This window comes from Macrobrachium nipponense, chromosome 22, assembly GCF_015104395.2.
Source record: "Macrobrachium nipponense isolate FS-2020 chromosome 22, ASM1510439v2, whole genome shotgun sequence".
Lineage (NCBI taxonomy): Eukaryota > Metazoa > Arthropoda > Malacostraca > Decapoda > Palaemonidae > Macrobrachium > Macrobrachium nipponense.
In genome coordinates, this window is record NC_087213.1 from 63,658,069 (window position 1) to 63,676,317 (window position 18,249).

At 36.0% G+C, this 18,249-nt stretch overlaps 1 protein-coding gene across 7 annotated transcripts in view; it reads right to left on the minus strand.

Moving 5' to 3' along the window:
• Positions 1–18,249, minus strand: part of LOC135198752 (serine/threonine-protein kinase WNK1-like) — a 569,129-nt gene that overhangs the window by 283,751 nt on the left and 267,129 nt on the right. For 4 of the 7 annotated variants that reach the window (XM_064226630.1, XM_064226627.1, XM_064226623.1 and 1 more), the window contains exon 2: positions 1–1,818. This exon is cut by the window's left edge and continues 327 nt beyond it. The exons of the other annotated variants lie outside the window; for them this stretch is intronic. The gene's annotated coding sequence lies outside the window, so the exon portion shown is untranslated. The remainder of the gene's footprint in view (positions 1,819–18,249) is intronic. 7 annotated transcript variants of the gene reach the window in all.

The window sequence follows — 18,249 nt, forward strand, 5'->3', positions numbered from 1 at the left end:
GCTCTTGCTCCTACCTCTCCTCCTCCTCCTCCTCCACCAACACCTCCTTTCCTTCGCACTCAATTCGCTCAACTTTTGTTTTGCACTCGCTCTCTGACAAGTTGAATGACTATCGCTTTTGAACGCTTACTTAATTTCGTTTTGGGCTTCGTCTAATTGTCTGTTATTTTTTCTACTCCTTTCTTCGATTTTCTATTTCACTTAGTTCACTAAAGAAATTGTCTCGTTCATTTTACCGACATGTCAACAGCTTCCTCATACATTATAACACATTTTCCGAGACGCCGAGGCATATCTCAGTCTTAATTTATTTCTTTATAACTACGTGTTTGTTTTTCACATTTCCCATCCGTAAATCTCTCAATGCAGCGACTATGTCTTTATAGAAATTCCTCTTTGAGATACGAGTAACAATGCTCTTCACTCTTCTTCTTTAAGAATCAACTCTTTCCGGTTAGGTAATGGGTCTTAATGATACTCTCTTAGCCCAACTGAATGGTAGGGAAGTAACGGCACTAAGTTACCTTCCCTCAACAGGACACAGATAAGTGACAACAATCAATATTCCTCTGTCAATTGGATGGCGGGTAGGTAATGATTCTCAGTATTTTCTCTCAACTGGATGGATGGCAGGGAAGTAACGGTTCTCAGTATTCCCTTCTCAAACAGCTGACCGACGCCTTAAAAAAAGCTGACGTGCAGTGACGTGACAGGATTGACAACTTCGTTCCAAAACAAAACAAAATCATTGATGACATCACACCCAAATCATTATTCCAGAGTACCAATTTCAGTGAATTTCGAAAATTTCAAATTCGAAAATGAAATTGACAAACCAGATGCAAAAGCAGTTTGCTGTATCTTAAGAGAAATGACTTGTTTTCTGTTCTCCAGATGAAACAGTGTTAGCAGTTGCAGTTGCAGATTTATATATACATATCTCAGATGAGTTACGAAGCTGAACAGTTGAAAAATGCCTGCAATTTTTCTCTCGCTGTGGATTCTTCCTAACGACACGGCTTCTCTAACAAAGCTGTGGGAGAATAACGAAGCAGAGAGTGAAAGAAGAGGGCGGATGGAAACGGAAGAAGCGATCCTCGAAAATCGCGTCGAGGAGGACCCGAAGTGCTGAAGAAACTTGTCGATTTCGTCGTCGTCACTACGTCGTCGTCGATGTCGAAATGATATCAATACGTCACAAGAGCTGGAATACTGATAGAGAGACGTCAAAACACTATGACTATTTAGAATGACGTCACAAGGCTGGGCCAATCAGACGGATGTGATTAAAATCAGGTCACAAGAGATGGGCTAATGAAAGGTATGCTTAAGACGATGCTTGAAGTGCTGGACCAACGGAGCAGTGTAAAGTTATGCTTAAACTGGCGTCTCAAGAGCTGGGTCAACCCAAGTAAAGAGAACGTAAACTGGATCAAAGGCAACAGTGAAATGCTTGAAGGAATTTCCCGTCGAAGGAGTTAGAATACTTATTAATAATAAATACTTAAAATGGCGTCATGAGATGGACGAATCATACAAGAGGATGTAGTATATCTCCGAGGAAAATGAACAATGACTTTGGCACCTGAATCACAATACGATAGGACGTGTAAACTTCACTACGAAAAATAAGGCCTTTACGGAAATCATGAAGAGAATGTATCTTTGTAACACTTTCTTTTCTTTCCTTGAGATGCTGAACTTGATACTTTGTCACTTATTGCTATGTTTCACTTGCATCACACACACAAGGGTGAACACTGTGCACTTAAATTGTATTTGATAGTATTTTCGTTCAAGTAAAAGTACTTCACTTTCCTGTAATTATAAAAGAAGGAAACGCTATACAATATTCTGTATTTATAATGTTTTCTCCGACGCGTATACAAAGCGGCAAAATAGTCAGCGTACAAGGTCGATGAGAGTAGGTGTAAAGGTCCTCTGAGAAGTATGAGAAAAATGATGGTGGGGGGGGGGGGGGGGTGGTTTGGTTTCGGTAAGAGATAGCCGATAAGGGGGGGGGGGGTGTTAATATTAACTGAAAAATCACTGGACTCACAAAACTGTGCTAGGATAGGAATCTTCATTCATTCTTTCATTCATTCTCTCTCTCTCTCTCTCTCTCTCTCTCTCTCTCTCTCTCTCTCTCTATCTCCACACACACACACACACACACACAACACGCACATATATATATATATATATATATATATATATATATATATATATATATATATATATACTATACACATACATAGGGGATATTGGATACCTGGTGTTCAACATTAACGAAACCACTGGACTCGCAACTGTGCTAGGATAGGATCTTCATTCATTCATTCATTCATTCTTCTCTCTCTCTCTCTCCTCTCCTCTCTCTCTCTCCTCTCTCTCTCTCTCTCACAACACACACACAAACACACAAAGCCCACATATTATACATACATATATATATATATATTATATATATATAGATATATATATATATATATAATATATATATACAACATACATATGGGGGGGATATTTGGATATCTGGTGTTAACATTAACGAAACCACTGGACTCGCAACTGTGCTAGGATAGGAATCTTCATTCATTCTCTCTCTCTCTCTCTATGATATATATATAAATACACACACACACACACACACACACACACACACACACACATATATATAATATATATATATATATATATATATATATATATATATATATATATCACTGTCTAACCATAAAGAGGGAAAAAATATTGGTATCTAATCCGCCTCATTCCCCTGAAGAGAATAGAAGACAATGAGAGCCAATAACGACAGCAAAAGCCGGGTAGTCTTGGGAGGAGGGGAGGAGGGGCGTGTGGTAGAATAGAGGGAGGGAGGGGGGGGGGGGAATTTCCCATTGACAGTAACATGAAAGCTCTCTCTCTTCTCTCTTCTCTCTCCTTTTATGTGCATGTATATAAATATATATATATATATATATATATATATATATATATATATATATATATATAGAGAGAGAGAGAGAGAGAGAGAGAGAGAGAGAGAGAGAGGAGAGAGAGAGAGAAGTATTGCATAAATAATAGAACAATGACATGCGTTAATTCCTCCAGACGCGTGTGCATTAACAATGAATGATTTCTCTCACTTTTCTATCAAGGTGAATGAATCTCAACTAATTCTGTGGTCAATGACATTTCCAAAATTCATATGTAAGTTCCCTAAAACTCGTGTGGTGACTTTTTTTAAAGCAAAACTCCAAACTCTACAATAAAAACTCCATTAGCAATATATTGCAAGAATAGAATTACTGTTTTCATTAACGAATATATTTGTTCAATCAGTAACATACGAGACTTTACATATAAGGACCAATCTCACTCTTTTTCCAATAAGGCTGATAATACGAAAATCTGTGAAAGCATGTATTAGGATGTAAAATTGGGCGACAGAGTAAATATCAACTATTTCTATCGTACCCAGTGCTATCATCCAATATTCAACAGTATATGAATATCACATGTCTTTTCGAACAGCACCAAATCCATAAAAAAATACACATTTCTTTTGAGCTGGAACACCGACAATCAACATTCACTCGGAACCGAATTCATAAAAAAATTATATACTTTCATTTCGTTCACGAAATAAACTGACAACCAAGAAGCACAAACACAAAGTGGTTATTTCACTGAGTTTCTTGTAAAGTAATTTACATTACAGGAGGTATTCCTCTGCAATCACTGTACGCAACACTGAACACGCCCCCTTTCCATACAATAAAAAGAAAATAAAATCACTATCCGCCAAATCACAACAAACAGAACGAAATCACGAAACGAGAATGAAACTCGTGGAAGGGGGCGGGAGGGAGAATGGCATATTACCATAGGTAAGGGGGGGAAGGGCTGGCAAAATTCAGCGGGAGACGCCTAAGGAGGAAAATACGAGGGGGAGGGGAGGAGGGGGGGTGTGGTAAGACAGCCGAACGAAGTGCTCCTCGCGGACCTCACCATCCCACCTTCAGGGACTCACTGACTGACTGAGACTCAGAGACTGAGTTAGAGTGCGAGCGAGGGAGTCCGAGACTACTACCGTCTCTACTCCTTTGACTGCAGCAGCGTCGGCAGCGTCGGCTCGGGGTTGCACGGTCTGAGGGAGGTTTCGGGAACAGGAGGGGGAGAGGGGGGAGGTGCTGGTTTTCCCTTCATGAACGTCGCTCGAACGCCACGAACATAAACAGACACTGCTCTGTGGGGGGTGGGGGAGAAGGGGCTCTCGACAGTACAACGACGTATCTGGTTGACGAAAGAACAGCCCGAGGGAACATTGGAAATGGATGCTGCCTAAAGGTAAACATGTATGGTTACGGACTAAATACGGCTAATATACCACCACCTGCAGGGCCTTGAGGCAAGAGAAAGGAGGAAAACGACTCGGAAGACGCTGACAGTAGGAAAGAAATCGGGCACAAGTTCCTTTTGAGGAAATGAATATGATGAATGATACACTCGTAACTGCACGAATAAAGCATTTCGGAATGCAGGTGTCACAACTACCTTTAATCATTTACTCTATACGGATAACTTACACGGAAGACGCAGGAAACAGGTCTCACTGGAATCTGATTGATCTACCTATCAACTCTCGGAATTAGGTCACATAAAAGCCATGGTCAGTGCTTAAATCCCTATATTTGAAATAAATCCATGAGGATTTTGTTAAATATATACATGTTTAGATCATCTACCAACCAACTGTTATTTAAAATAAAAATGGACAAACATTCACAATCCTAAATGGCAATGATCTTGCAAAGCAAACTTTCACAGTATAGAATAGCCACGAGAGAGAGAGAGAGAGAGAGAGAGAGAGAGAGAGAGAGAGAGCAACTGCAACGTCAAAATTCATCGCACGCCATAGATTAAATCGCGGCACGCTTGGGGATCCCATGGAACTCATGTACAACGAACATGCTATCCTGATGCCCCATTAAGGACCATGAAACTGGATTCTTCAATTGGATCTTTAATTGGAGAGATTTGATAGAAGTAGTAATATCCGGTTTAAGTTGACCAGCAGCAGCCATGATACAAAATGATCTAGACGACTTTATATATATATATATATATATATATATATATATATATATATAGTATATATATATCTAATAAAAGGAGCCCATACAAACGCCAAAATATAGAGAAGAAATACTATATTTTGGCGTTTTTATGGGCTCCTTTTATTAGATGGGATTCTTTGTAACGAACATTTTTTACCAGTCATACACACACACACACACATATATATATGTGTGTGTGTGTGTGTTAATCGTTCCGTGTACGCGCACGCAAATGCATCAATGCGATAACCTTGCACATTTGAATAAAACAACACATCCCCACGTCAAGAGTTAAATTTCTTTCCTAAAACCTTCACTAAGACCAGTCCCACCTGCAAGTCACTTTCTAATCTTCCCTATCAAGCCTCTCAGGAGTTGCAAAAGCGCCCAAGATGTTGCTCGAGCAGCATCACCGATTTACCCGAAGCTAATGCCATTTCCAATTCATTCCTACAGTCAATAGGCCGCGACAAATCTTCATTTAAATGCGAGGTTTTGCAACAAAGGATAGGAATATATATATAGAATTGAGGCCAAAGACCAAGCGCTTGGACCAATGAGATCATTCAGCGCTAACAAGGAAATTGAGAGTAGAATGGATTAAAAGGCATAACAGGAGGAAAACCTCGTAGTGGTACTATAAATAGTTTGTTAGGAGATGGTAGATAGCAAGATGGAAGGAAGAGAATATGAACTGAGGTACAGTAAAAGGAATGAAAGGGGTTACAAGCTAGGGCCCGAGGGGTCGCTGCAAAGAACCCCAAGTAATGCCTACAATGCCCCGTGTGAGGACCACTAATGGCACCACCCCGCAATGGGGCTATTGCCATAGATGGCACCACCCCGCCACAGGGGTATTGCCATAAAGATAATGTAAATGAGTCTATTCACTTACAGAGGTTCAACAGCGATCGTATTCAAGTGAAAATGAATAAGTGAAGTCCTGACAACGAAACTGAGAACTTGTATCTTAAATGTTAAAATAACAAATAATGCAGAACTTCGAGGAAGCGACATTGACCTCCTTCCTAACTTGATTACAAAACCAAGTTTGATTCTCCTTTCCTTCTTGTGTATCATCGTCACTCTAAGACAAACAAAAATGGAGAAGTCATGTAATATCTTTCTTGAACCGGTATGTAGCTCATAGTAAAAGAGAGAGAGAGAGAGAGAGAGAGAGAGAGAGAGAGAGAGAGAGAGAGAGAGAGAGAGAGAGAGAGAGAGAGACTTGATCTCACTGTTTCCACTGGATGTAAGACGGCCTGAACCTTCGTTTCCCATTGTTAACCTTCAATTAAATTCATTATTAAACTTGATTAGTCCTTCTTGATTACTTAGATCTGGTTAACTCTATGCTAATGATAAAAGCAGCCCACAGCAGAGTCTTGACAAATCAGCGGGCAACAAACTAATAAAAAGGATAATGAAGTATGCCAATGGAATTTATAGTTTCTACATAGTATATTGGTTATCACCTAGTATCTAAGAGTCGAAGGCCATTGAGATTTGACGAGAAGATAAGTTTTTTATGATTTCCGTTCTTCTGGGACTGAGTTCCATTATATCCACAAAAATGAAAACCAAAGGAAAATTAACCACGAAATGTATAAGGATTTCCTTTCTGGAAAAAAAAAATAACGCTTTGTAATCACTGCATTCAGAATGTTCATTTTTATCATAGCATCCGAGGTAATACTCAAATATAATATAATTTTGATGTGCATCTAATATAATTTTTAATGTAATTTTATGGCTAAGACACTTGAGACATCCTAAACATTTAAATTCACGATTTCCTCATAAATCTTACCTCAATTTACATAATCTGAATTTATCGAGTATGGGTGATAAAAATCCCAGTCCTGCTATTCACGTAAGGACACCAAGGCTTAGCAGGCCAGCGGATATGATGAAATGAATACTTTCATAAATACCTGGCTTAAGAAGGCATTTCATAACGGAGAGGATGTATATATATTAAATCTGTTCTTACGAAACCCAAATAATTCTTCCGGCAACTTAAGGTAGGAGAAAATAAATACTCTTTTTTTCATGATTCTCATTGAGAGCGTCAAATGAAGGGTAGGTTTGCCGTCATTCTTTCCTCTTCAGATGTACTTAACCCGATAAGTGTTTTATTTCTGTCCCAAATACCACTTTCCTTTCCATATAGCTCACGAAATATCGCATAATCCCAGATATTAAAAAAAAAAGAAAAAAACTGCATAATCCCAAGAAAAAATTAATTTCATAATCCCTTGCAATGGCTCCCTACCCCTTCTCCCAAAGCATTGCATAATCTATTCCCAGAGAAAACTGCGCAATTCTCCTGGCATTCCCTTCACAAAAACACGTGCATAATCCCTGCAAATGCCAGAAATAAACTACACCTTATCGTTTTCCGAACGAAAAAAAAAAAAAAAAAAAAACTGAATACTTCATGTAACTCACAGAGCAAATAAAATACACATTGCACAATCCACGGAATTGACAGAACATATAAAAATAATGCAAAATCCCTGGCACTGACAGAACGAATAAAACAATAAAAAAATCCACTGAATTGCCTAAAAAAAACCGCTACAATCCTTGGCCATGTCAGAACAAATAAGAAAAAATACTGCATAAGTCTCGGAACTGCCAGTACATAATAAAAAATAATCAATAATCCCTAGTACTGACAGAAACAAATGAAAATATATTGAAAAATTCGCTGCATTGCAATGACAAATAAAAGACACTGTAGATTCCATGCATTGCCAAAACAAAAAGAAAAAACTCCATAGTTCAATACACTGATATAACAAGAATTTTTACGTAATCCCTGGCATTCCCGAAACGATGCGTGGCCCTTGAACAAGACGCCTATACACCAGACTTGTTAATTTTTTGCACCTGTGTATACAGCCACAGGCTCTTATGGTGTTTATGGCCCTTACATAACGGGCGGCACAATAATTATGCCCTTTCTATGGTAGTAAACGCTATTCCGGCGTTATCTAAGAACTGCGACACTCAATACACTTTTTCACCTTGATTCAAATATTGCGTGTAAAAGCCCCTAAAAAAACAATATATATATATATATATATATATATATATATATATATATATATATATAGATATATATATATATTATATATATATATATCTATATATATAGATATATTTATATATATATATACTATATATATATATATATATATATATATATATATATACTACCACACATACATATTAAAAATATATCAAAATTTCCTAATAAACTAATGCATTCTCTCTCTCTCTCTCTCTCTCTCTGTTTCTATATAGGGATGGACGGATGTATGTGCTTACGAATCCTCATGGCTTATAGTTAACTCTCTCTCTCTCTTTGTTTCTATATAGGGATGGATGGATGATGGATGTATGTACCTACGAATGATCATGGCTTATAGATAAGAAGAAAACCACAATAAATACAATATTTAATACCAAAAACTCTACGTCATAACCTAATTTGTAAAACTACATGCGCAATACAATCATGAAAAAATTCTTGTACCAATACTTAAACCGGAAGTAACCTGTTATTTAATGCATTCCTTGCAAAATAAATAAATAAATAAATAAATAAATAAATAAATAAATACATACGCGTTTGTCCAACTCAAGCAACGAGGATTTATAAACTGAACCATTACCAATGACGTCAGGATCTTTCTTATCAGTGGTTTGAAATATATTATTTTTCTTTACTAAAATGTCTAAATTTTTAGAAATTTCATAAAAATCTATATCATTCATTCTTGCAGCCGCTTCGGATTAAACCTATCTCTTTTATGATATATTTATTATAATTATTCATAAATCGGGAGAATTTTGTGGCTGTCCCAACAAATTGATAAAACATCCACGAAATATTTTTATGAATTAAGTATAATTCTCACGTGGATGCTTCGTAATGAGTCCAATAAATCTTTTACTTTATCTTTAATTGGAGCTGATGGAGCATAAATGATCGTTTTATAAAATCCTTATTACCTATTGTAAAACATTATCTAACCTTTTCTTAATTCAACCCGTTTTACTATCACTTTAATCACAGCTTTATACAATAACTTTAGAGAAAACGATCGTAAGTTCCATTTACCCTTCAGTTTTCTCCACCATTACACCTGCTTTTCTTATATACTAATGTTGACGTGTAGTAAAGGAACTATCTAGTCTTAATTAGTTACTGAATTACAAGTTTCATCTATTTATTGTCGATGGTGTTCTGTAATTACTGTTTCATGATGTTTAATCTAATATGATATTCTTAATAAATAATTGAAATACAAAACATACCAAGCAAGGAAACAGCAGGAAAAAAAAAAAAACATACAAACACACAATACAAGTCGATTGAGAATATCTCGAGACCAGTATTTTCATTAGGACAACGACCTCGAATAACTCATGAATATCATAACTAACGGCGTATAGATAGACAGACAGATAGATAGATAGAAGTTTATTGACCACAACATACACGGTTATTAACATTACAAGCTCTTGAACATGGTCCAACAAAAGTACATCAAAATGCCACGTATAACAAACCACGTATATCTCAGCTCCCTCATTTGGGCCGGGAGCAAAAAAAGGAGAAAGATCTCCCAATCCAGGGAGAGCATAACACAATGACGAAAAACAACAGTTAAATGAGTCAACGCTACCCTTAAATAATCGTCCCCCCAAAAGAACACTTAACAACAGGTCTCTGGTCAAAAGAACAGGATATCCTCAATGAACAAGGCAGAAGAACACAAGCTCTGCAACAAGGGCGCCATGGGAACGAAACAAACAAAAACGAGCAGAAAGACTGTGACATGAGACGATCCGGGACTCATCGGGTTTTGCTACCTACGGAGATTTCTCAAGACGCCTCAAGCGCCGATATCCGGGTGATGCATAGAAGATATCAGAGGCCTTTCACTCCAGAAAAGTGAAACTGTTACTGGTATTAAAGTTTCACATTTAGATTCGTTGTTCTGATTTCTTTATTTATTTATTTATTTATTTATATTTTTTATAATCTTTTGACTAGATTCGCACCAATATGAGCTACTACTTTATTGTTGGCACCTCTCTCTCTCTCTCTCTCTCTCTCTCTCTCTCTCTCTCTCTCTCTCTCTATATATATAGATATATATATATATATATATATATATATATATATATATATATATATATTATATATATATATATAATAAATATCTTTCTCTCTGTATAATAAAGAAAAGGAGTAATCGATATTTCCTAGTTCAGTAACCGTGGAAGCAAGTGACGGCTCTGTATCTCTAACCGACATGGGAGGACGACCTTGCTGCCTAACTACCGTGTACAAGCGGTGCACCGCCAAACATTCCCCTATAGCCTCCATCGACCCCGAGAGCTATTGTCTCTTGCAAGCTTAACAAACGGTTAGCATACATTCCTGTACACAAAGTCTTGTATATTTCCTTCCTTGAAATTCCCCGTGATTGTCCTATGTGAAGTTTCCTTTTAACTTGGATGTTCGTGGTACCATATACTTCAATTTTTTGACTGACAAATTTCCTGGTGAAGGCACCATGACGGGAAAATGAGCTAAAATTTACTTAGACCGCTAAGAAAACAAAAATGGCGGGAGAAGGGGTGGGGGCAGTAGTATACAGTATAAAACTTATGAGATGTTCAACTAGCAGGAACCATTGTTGGGTTAAATGCTGGCTTTACCTAACAGCATAAAAAAGGAGAAGAGAGGAGGAGAGAGAGAGAGAGAGACTACGAGAGAGATGAGAAGACACAACGTGATGGAGAGACGGAAGAAGAGAGAGAGAGAGAAACATACTTCTTCTTTTTGGGGATTTATAAGGAGACGGTTCACTGGAACTGATTCGTACGGAACACTCTCTAGCTCACAACCTTTAAACAGCCCTTGGAATATGGGAATGTAAGCTAACTTTGCCAGACTGGCTGGGAAAAAGTAGGAGGGACAAGCAACGCTATAAAACCCCGGGTAATTATTATAAAATTAACATTCTAGTTTCAAGATATGTTCATTTCACTAATTACCACCACTTGCAATTAACGCGAAGTTAGTATTCTCTTCTATTTAATGTACACAATTTATTTTTCTAATTTCCCGCACAGGCAATTAACACGGAACGGGAAATTGCTTTCTAGATACGCCCACAATTCACCAAGAAGACTACAATCCTGACATTTCACCCACAACACCTCCAAGAGCTGCCGACTCTTATTATGTAACCCAGGAAAATGTCAGCCTTAGTCAAATCTCTCTCCCGGATCGATCAAGCATTATCATCAAATTCTCTCTTCCCCCAACGCCAACGCTCATTCCCAAGCGCCAACAATCTCCAACACTTCTTCCCCAACGATTCCGTCGGTATTTTTCATTAATCAGAGTGATGGGTCTGCTGCAGAATGGCTACCTGTCGCTTATCATGCGACATAGACCACTGCTTTATATACGTGGTCTAATAATAATAATAATAATAATAATAATAATAATAATAATAATAATAATAATAATGAACTAAGGAACCTCCGTAACGAGGCTATAATATTGACAATCAAAAGCCACAGTAGTATTAAAATATATTATGTACAATGCTAAAAAATACAAGGAGAGACTTTCGGAGCAGTATCCGAAATTCTCTCCTTGTATTTTTTTTAGCATTGTACAATAATATATTTTAACACTACTGTGGCTTTTGATTGTCAATAATAATAATAATAATAATAATAATAATAATAATAATAATGAATAACAATAATAAGTCGTTCCGCTCCGCTGCGCTCCATGACCAAGATGTTCTGTTCTACGGCTCTAATAATAATAATAATAATAATAATAATAATAATAATAATAATAATAATAATAATAATACACATCCGTATGATAAATAAAGAACTGAAACTCTTTTACAGTCGATATCAACACCTTCAAAAAGTCAAGACACATTAAGGCGCACGCATACTCCACAAAGATATTCCGATCAATTGAGCCCAATCCCTGCACAGTGCACATATCCTCAAACATAACATCCTTAAATATCTTTAAGTATCCCTAAAATCTTCAAATATATAAACGCGCGAATCGCACGAATTTCGACTCCCAAACACAAACATGACTGCCCGAGCCGTAAAAGTCGCTGCTTCTGTAGGAAAACTTTCCATTTTTCCCGATCAACCCTGAAAGTTCGCCCGCACAGGCGGAGGTGACGCAAGAGGAGGAAAAGGTGAAGTGAAGGGAATTGGAGTGTTGGCATACAATAAATTATTTGTATTAATATTATGTGATCTTGAATTTGGGTGTTAGCATACATTACATTACTTATATATTATGTAGTATTGAATATGAGTGTTGAAATACATTAAATTACTTGTATATTATGTAGTACTGAATTTCAGTGTTAGCATACAATAAATTACTTGTATTAATATTATGTGGTCTTGAATTTAAGTGTCAGCACACACGAAATTTTCTGTAAATTATGTGGTCTTGAATTTCAATGTTAGCGTACACTAAATTTTCTGTATATTATGTGGTCGTGAATTTGAGTGTCAGCATACTCTAAATTATTTGCATTAATATTATGTGGTCTTGAATTTGGGATGTTGATGTTAAAGTGTGAATGGTCGCCGCCAGATTGGAGAAGGCCATAGAGCTAGTAACTTCATTGCCAAATACTTGCTAACACGGAAAACAAACATTACTATATATATATATATATTATATATATATATATATAATATATATAATATAAAATATATAATTATATTTAATTATATATATTATATATATATATATATATATATATATATATATATATATATATATAGATATATAGTTTGTCTTCCGGTTGTTAGCAAGTATTTGGGAATGAAGTTACTCATACGAGTATATATATATATATATATATATATATATATATATATATATATATAAATATATATATATATAAATATATATATAGTATAAATATAAATATACATATATACATATCATATATACATATATATATATATACATATATATATATACATATATATATATACATATATATATGAAAACGAGAGAGAGAGAGAGAGAGAGAGAGAGAGAGAGCCATGGTCTGCTGCGAAATGATCCAATGATCCTATTATAAAATAACTGTTTTAAATGGATAACGCGACACGAAAACCAATTACAAAAAGGCTTCCCACCACCAGGCGTATTGGCTAATTATAAAAACGAATTTAAAAAAAATTTCCATTAGGTTACATACGATCATTTACATTTATATATATATTTGCCGATCACGACAGAAACTACTCACGTTGATTAGGTGCAAATGTCCCCGACTTACACGGGCCGACAATGGACGAAGATAACAAAGAAGAAAATAAATTTATGCATTACGAGGGCTCCAAATAGCAACATGTACATCAATCTTAATGTTAAGGCTAAGGCAGTGTACAGTTCTGCCCTCGTATGAGGAACTGCAAATGACTGCTTCATACAAACCAGGCCTAACACATAAAAGAAAAAAAAATAAATAAGAGGGGGGAGGGGGAGAGCTATAGCCAAGCATAACCTCCTAAAAGAGATATACCCACCACGTGCAAGAGGAAGGGTTATAGGAGAGGTACTCAAAATATGAAGAAATCTGTCAAATAAGGATCCGTTACAATATGAAATATAAATAACTCTTTATTTATGCATTTGTGGGATTTATGACGAGTGATTGACATCTAAAAAAAATTGTCACCCGAATCAAATAAAAGACGTCAAACCGAAATGCATAATGAATAACGCTTTTGGGGATATAAAATGAACCAATGCATGTATCAAACAAATTAAAAATAATTCTTAAAGAAAAGTTCCTATTAGAAGATATCCTCGCTAACATTTTAACACAATTCACGACTAGTATTCATCGTAATGGTATATACTTCCTTATGAAGGTACCGATATTTCAATATGCAACTTGATTTATGACGTAAAATTACCCGTATAAAAAAAGGTAGGCATTTGCCAATACCAAGATATATATACCATGGATATATATTTTTAAATAAGCTGAAATAAATTTACGAACTAAACCTATATCGATATTCCAAAATATTTATGCAGGCTTCCTTATGCCTGTACTATAGTAGATTCACATCAACCTTGCATTTGATGTCTAGGCCAGTCCCTTACGACGCTCCTGATTGGCTATTGATAAGCCAATCACAGGATTGGAAACTCTCAGTCTCTCTCGAGAGTTCACATAGGCAGGATGTATGTCCCACCTCTCCTGAGGGATACTTTTGAAAGACGTATCCCTCAGGAGAGGTGGAACACAGATCCTACCCATGTGAACTCTCGAGAGAGACTGAGAGTTTCCAGCCCTGTGATTGGCTTATCAATAACCAATCAGGAGCGTCGTAAGGGACTGGCCTAGACATCAAATGCAAGGTTGATGTAAATCTACTATAGTGTACAATTTAAAAATATTCTTAATTATAAATCATCATCCACACTAGGGATAATTTCTTCCCATTGCTAAATAAACGAAGTCGACATAATAAACGAAGCCAACTCTCAAGACATCCTAACAAACATCTAGATTTATCCTCAAATTGTTTATAATTCTGCCAATTCACGACAAACGCCAATTCCTGTAACGGCTCAACCTAGAAAACACGGGAACTACGATTCAATCCGGCGATCATAAAAGTGACCTTAACTGAAATGGCGACGATAACCTTAAAACCACCGAAATGAGTCGCAACGTACGAAGGTCAGTGACAATCTCGTTTTCTTGCTCATTCGACGAGCGTTTTCTGGTCGGGACGCTCTAACGATCAATTAAACATTCGAGACGATTAATCTCACTTTTATTGCTGTGTATATTTATGGATTCAGCACCTGGGCCATGATACACATGCTGAGGAATGTCAGTTACAGGTGTTCATATTCAAGTTGTCGGGAATTCAAGGACTTCCACCTTGATATGCCGTCTGATTACGGTTTGCCCAGCTTTGGCTTGGGTAATGTTACGGTAAATACGGGGGCTCGCAATACATACAGAGAGAGAGAGAGAGAGAGAGAGAGAGAGAGAGAGAGAGAGAGAGGAGCATACAAGTATGTATATGTGTGGGTGTGTGTGTGTGTGTGTGTGTGTATATATATATATATATATATATTATATATATATATATATATATATATATATATGTACATATTTACATAACATACATACATACACACACACACCCTCATATAATATATATATATTATATATATATATATATATATATATATATATATGTATGTATGTATGTTAAGTAAATATGTACATATATAATTTTACATATTTAATATATATATAATATACATATATATATATATATATATATATATATATATGTACACACACATATACATTATTATATAATATATATCATAATATATATATATATATATAATTTATATATATATATATATATATATATATAATAATATATATATATATATATAATATATATATATATATATATATATATATTAGAGAGAGAGAGAGAGAGAGAGAGAGAAGAGAGAGAGAGAGAGAGAGAGAGAGACGAGAGAGAGAGATTTTGTAAAAATGTTCCTGTTAGGTCATTTTTGTCATTCGATCGATTATATACACAATAATTAACAATAATGATGAACTCAACCATCGTTACCGTTACCTGGGAGAGAGAAAAGGAGACAATCAAAAAGGAATAATGCCACAAAGCATCGAGATTAAACGTGGAGACGCAAAGAAAGGAATTCGCTTATATTAGAGGAAAATGGTAAAAGCGATTTTCCTAAGCCTGTTGTTTTGATATGTAAGGGCTCAAAACGGCCGTATTAGATTCATGAGTGTTATGCAGAGAGAGAGAGAGATGCAACCCAGATATCGGGGATGGGATTAAATGCAGTTTGCCAATAATTCACGCGTGAAAAGCAACGCAAACTGAAAGCGTTGGTGTTCGTTGTACGACCTTTTCTGCTTTTCAGATAGAATACACAAGGTGTGACTTATATATATATATATATCTATATATTATATTATAGTATTATTATATATATATATATTTATATATATATATATATATATATCATTCAAGCTACAAATGTCCTTTAATATCTAAATTCAGCTCTAACCTACCCAAATGATATATTTTCATATGTGTACCGAAGGGGAATTTTTTAGTTGATAATAATTTCGTCCTCCCGTGGGATCGAACCACCGTCCAAGTAGACGGGGACGAAATCAGGACAGTCAGTGACGCTATCCCAATCAGCCAACATAGCATCTGGTTGGCTTGATTGGATTAGCGTCACTGACTGTCCTGATTTCGTCCCCGTCCACTTGGACGGTGGTTCGATCCCACGGGGGGACGAAATTATTATCAACTAAAAAATTTCCCTTCGGTACATATATGAAAATATATCATTTTGGGAGGTAGAGTGAATTTAGATATTAAAGGACATTTGTAGCTTGAATGATATATAAATGAATCACGGTTCGATGTGATAATTATTCATATATATATATATATATATATATATATATAATATATATATATATATATATGTGTGTGTGTGTGTGTTGTGTGTGTGTATATATATATGATCTTCCCTGGATGGTGACCCCAAGGGTTTTCGGGGGTCGTTATCTAGGGCTAATATTTCTTGGTGGTTATTATCTTTATCAAATTTACAAGTTTTTTTTCTTTTTAGGTTTTAGAGTAATCCTTACCTTTACCTTACAGACCTTACATCTTGTTCGGGTTGCCCCAGGTCCCTCAGTGTGAGGCACCTCTAATGTACTACCAGAGAGTTGCTAGTACATCTTCCGGTATATTTTGCATCTTCCAATCTTGGATGGTCTGGGATGCAGTTTAGATATTTGTCGAGCTTATTCTTAAACACATCTACGCTCCATCCTCCGCTATATTCCTCAGATGAGCTGGCAACGCATTGAATAGACGCTGCATTATCGATGCTGGTGCGTAGTGGATTAATGTCCTGTGTGCTTTCCTTATTTTTCCTGGTATAGTTTTGGGCACTATTAATCTACCTCTGCTTGCTCTTTCTGATATTTTTAGTTCCATGATATTTTCTGCTATTCCTTCTATCTGTTTCCATGCCTGAATTATCATGTAGCGTTCTCTTCTCCTTTCTAGACTATATAATTTTAAGAATTGTAGTCTTCCCAGTAGTCTAGGTCCTTAACTTCTTCTATTCTAGCTGTAAAGGACCTTTGTACACTCTCTATTTGTGCAATATCCTTTTGATAGTGTGGGTACCATATCATATTGCAATATTCAAGTGGACTACGAACATATGTTTTTAATAAAGCATAATCATGTGTTCAGCTTTTCTTGTTTTTGAAGTGCCGTAAAACAACATCCCATTTTTGCTTTACATTTTGCCAACAGAGTTGCTATTTGATCATTGCATAACATGTTCCTATTCATCATCACACCAAGGTCTTTAACTGCTTCCTTATTTGTGATGGTCTCATTATTAGGTCCCTTATATGCATATAGCTTTCTTTCTCTGTCTCCATAAATTTATTGATTCAAATTTATCAGAGTTAAATAACCATCCTAATTTACCTCTGCCCCCCCCCAATCATATACTTTGTTAAGGTCTCTTTGTAGAGCGTTCCTATCTTCATCACAAGTAATTTCTCTACTTATTCTTGTCCGTCATCTGCGAAACTACTCACTACCGAATCCTTCACATTATTGTCTATGTCTTCAATCATAATAACAAACAGTATTGCAGCTAACACCGTACCTTGCGGCACACCGGATATTACCTTGACTTCATCCGATTTCTCGTCGTTTGCAATAACTATCTGTTTTCTGTTGTGTAAAAATTCTTTTAACCATTCTTGCCTACTTTATCCACCGATATTGAGTGTTTTCTAATTTTCTTCGCTAATATATTATGGTCTACTTTATCAAAAGCTTTTGCAAAGTCTAAATAAACCACATCTGTTTCATTCCGATTTCCGCTTTTTCATATTTTTGAATATGTTCTCACGGTGGGGGACTAACAGTTGGGTTTGTGTACTTTTTCCGG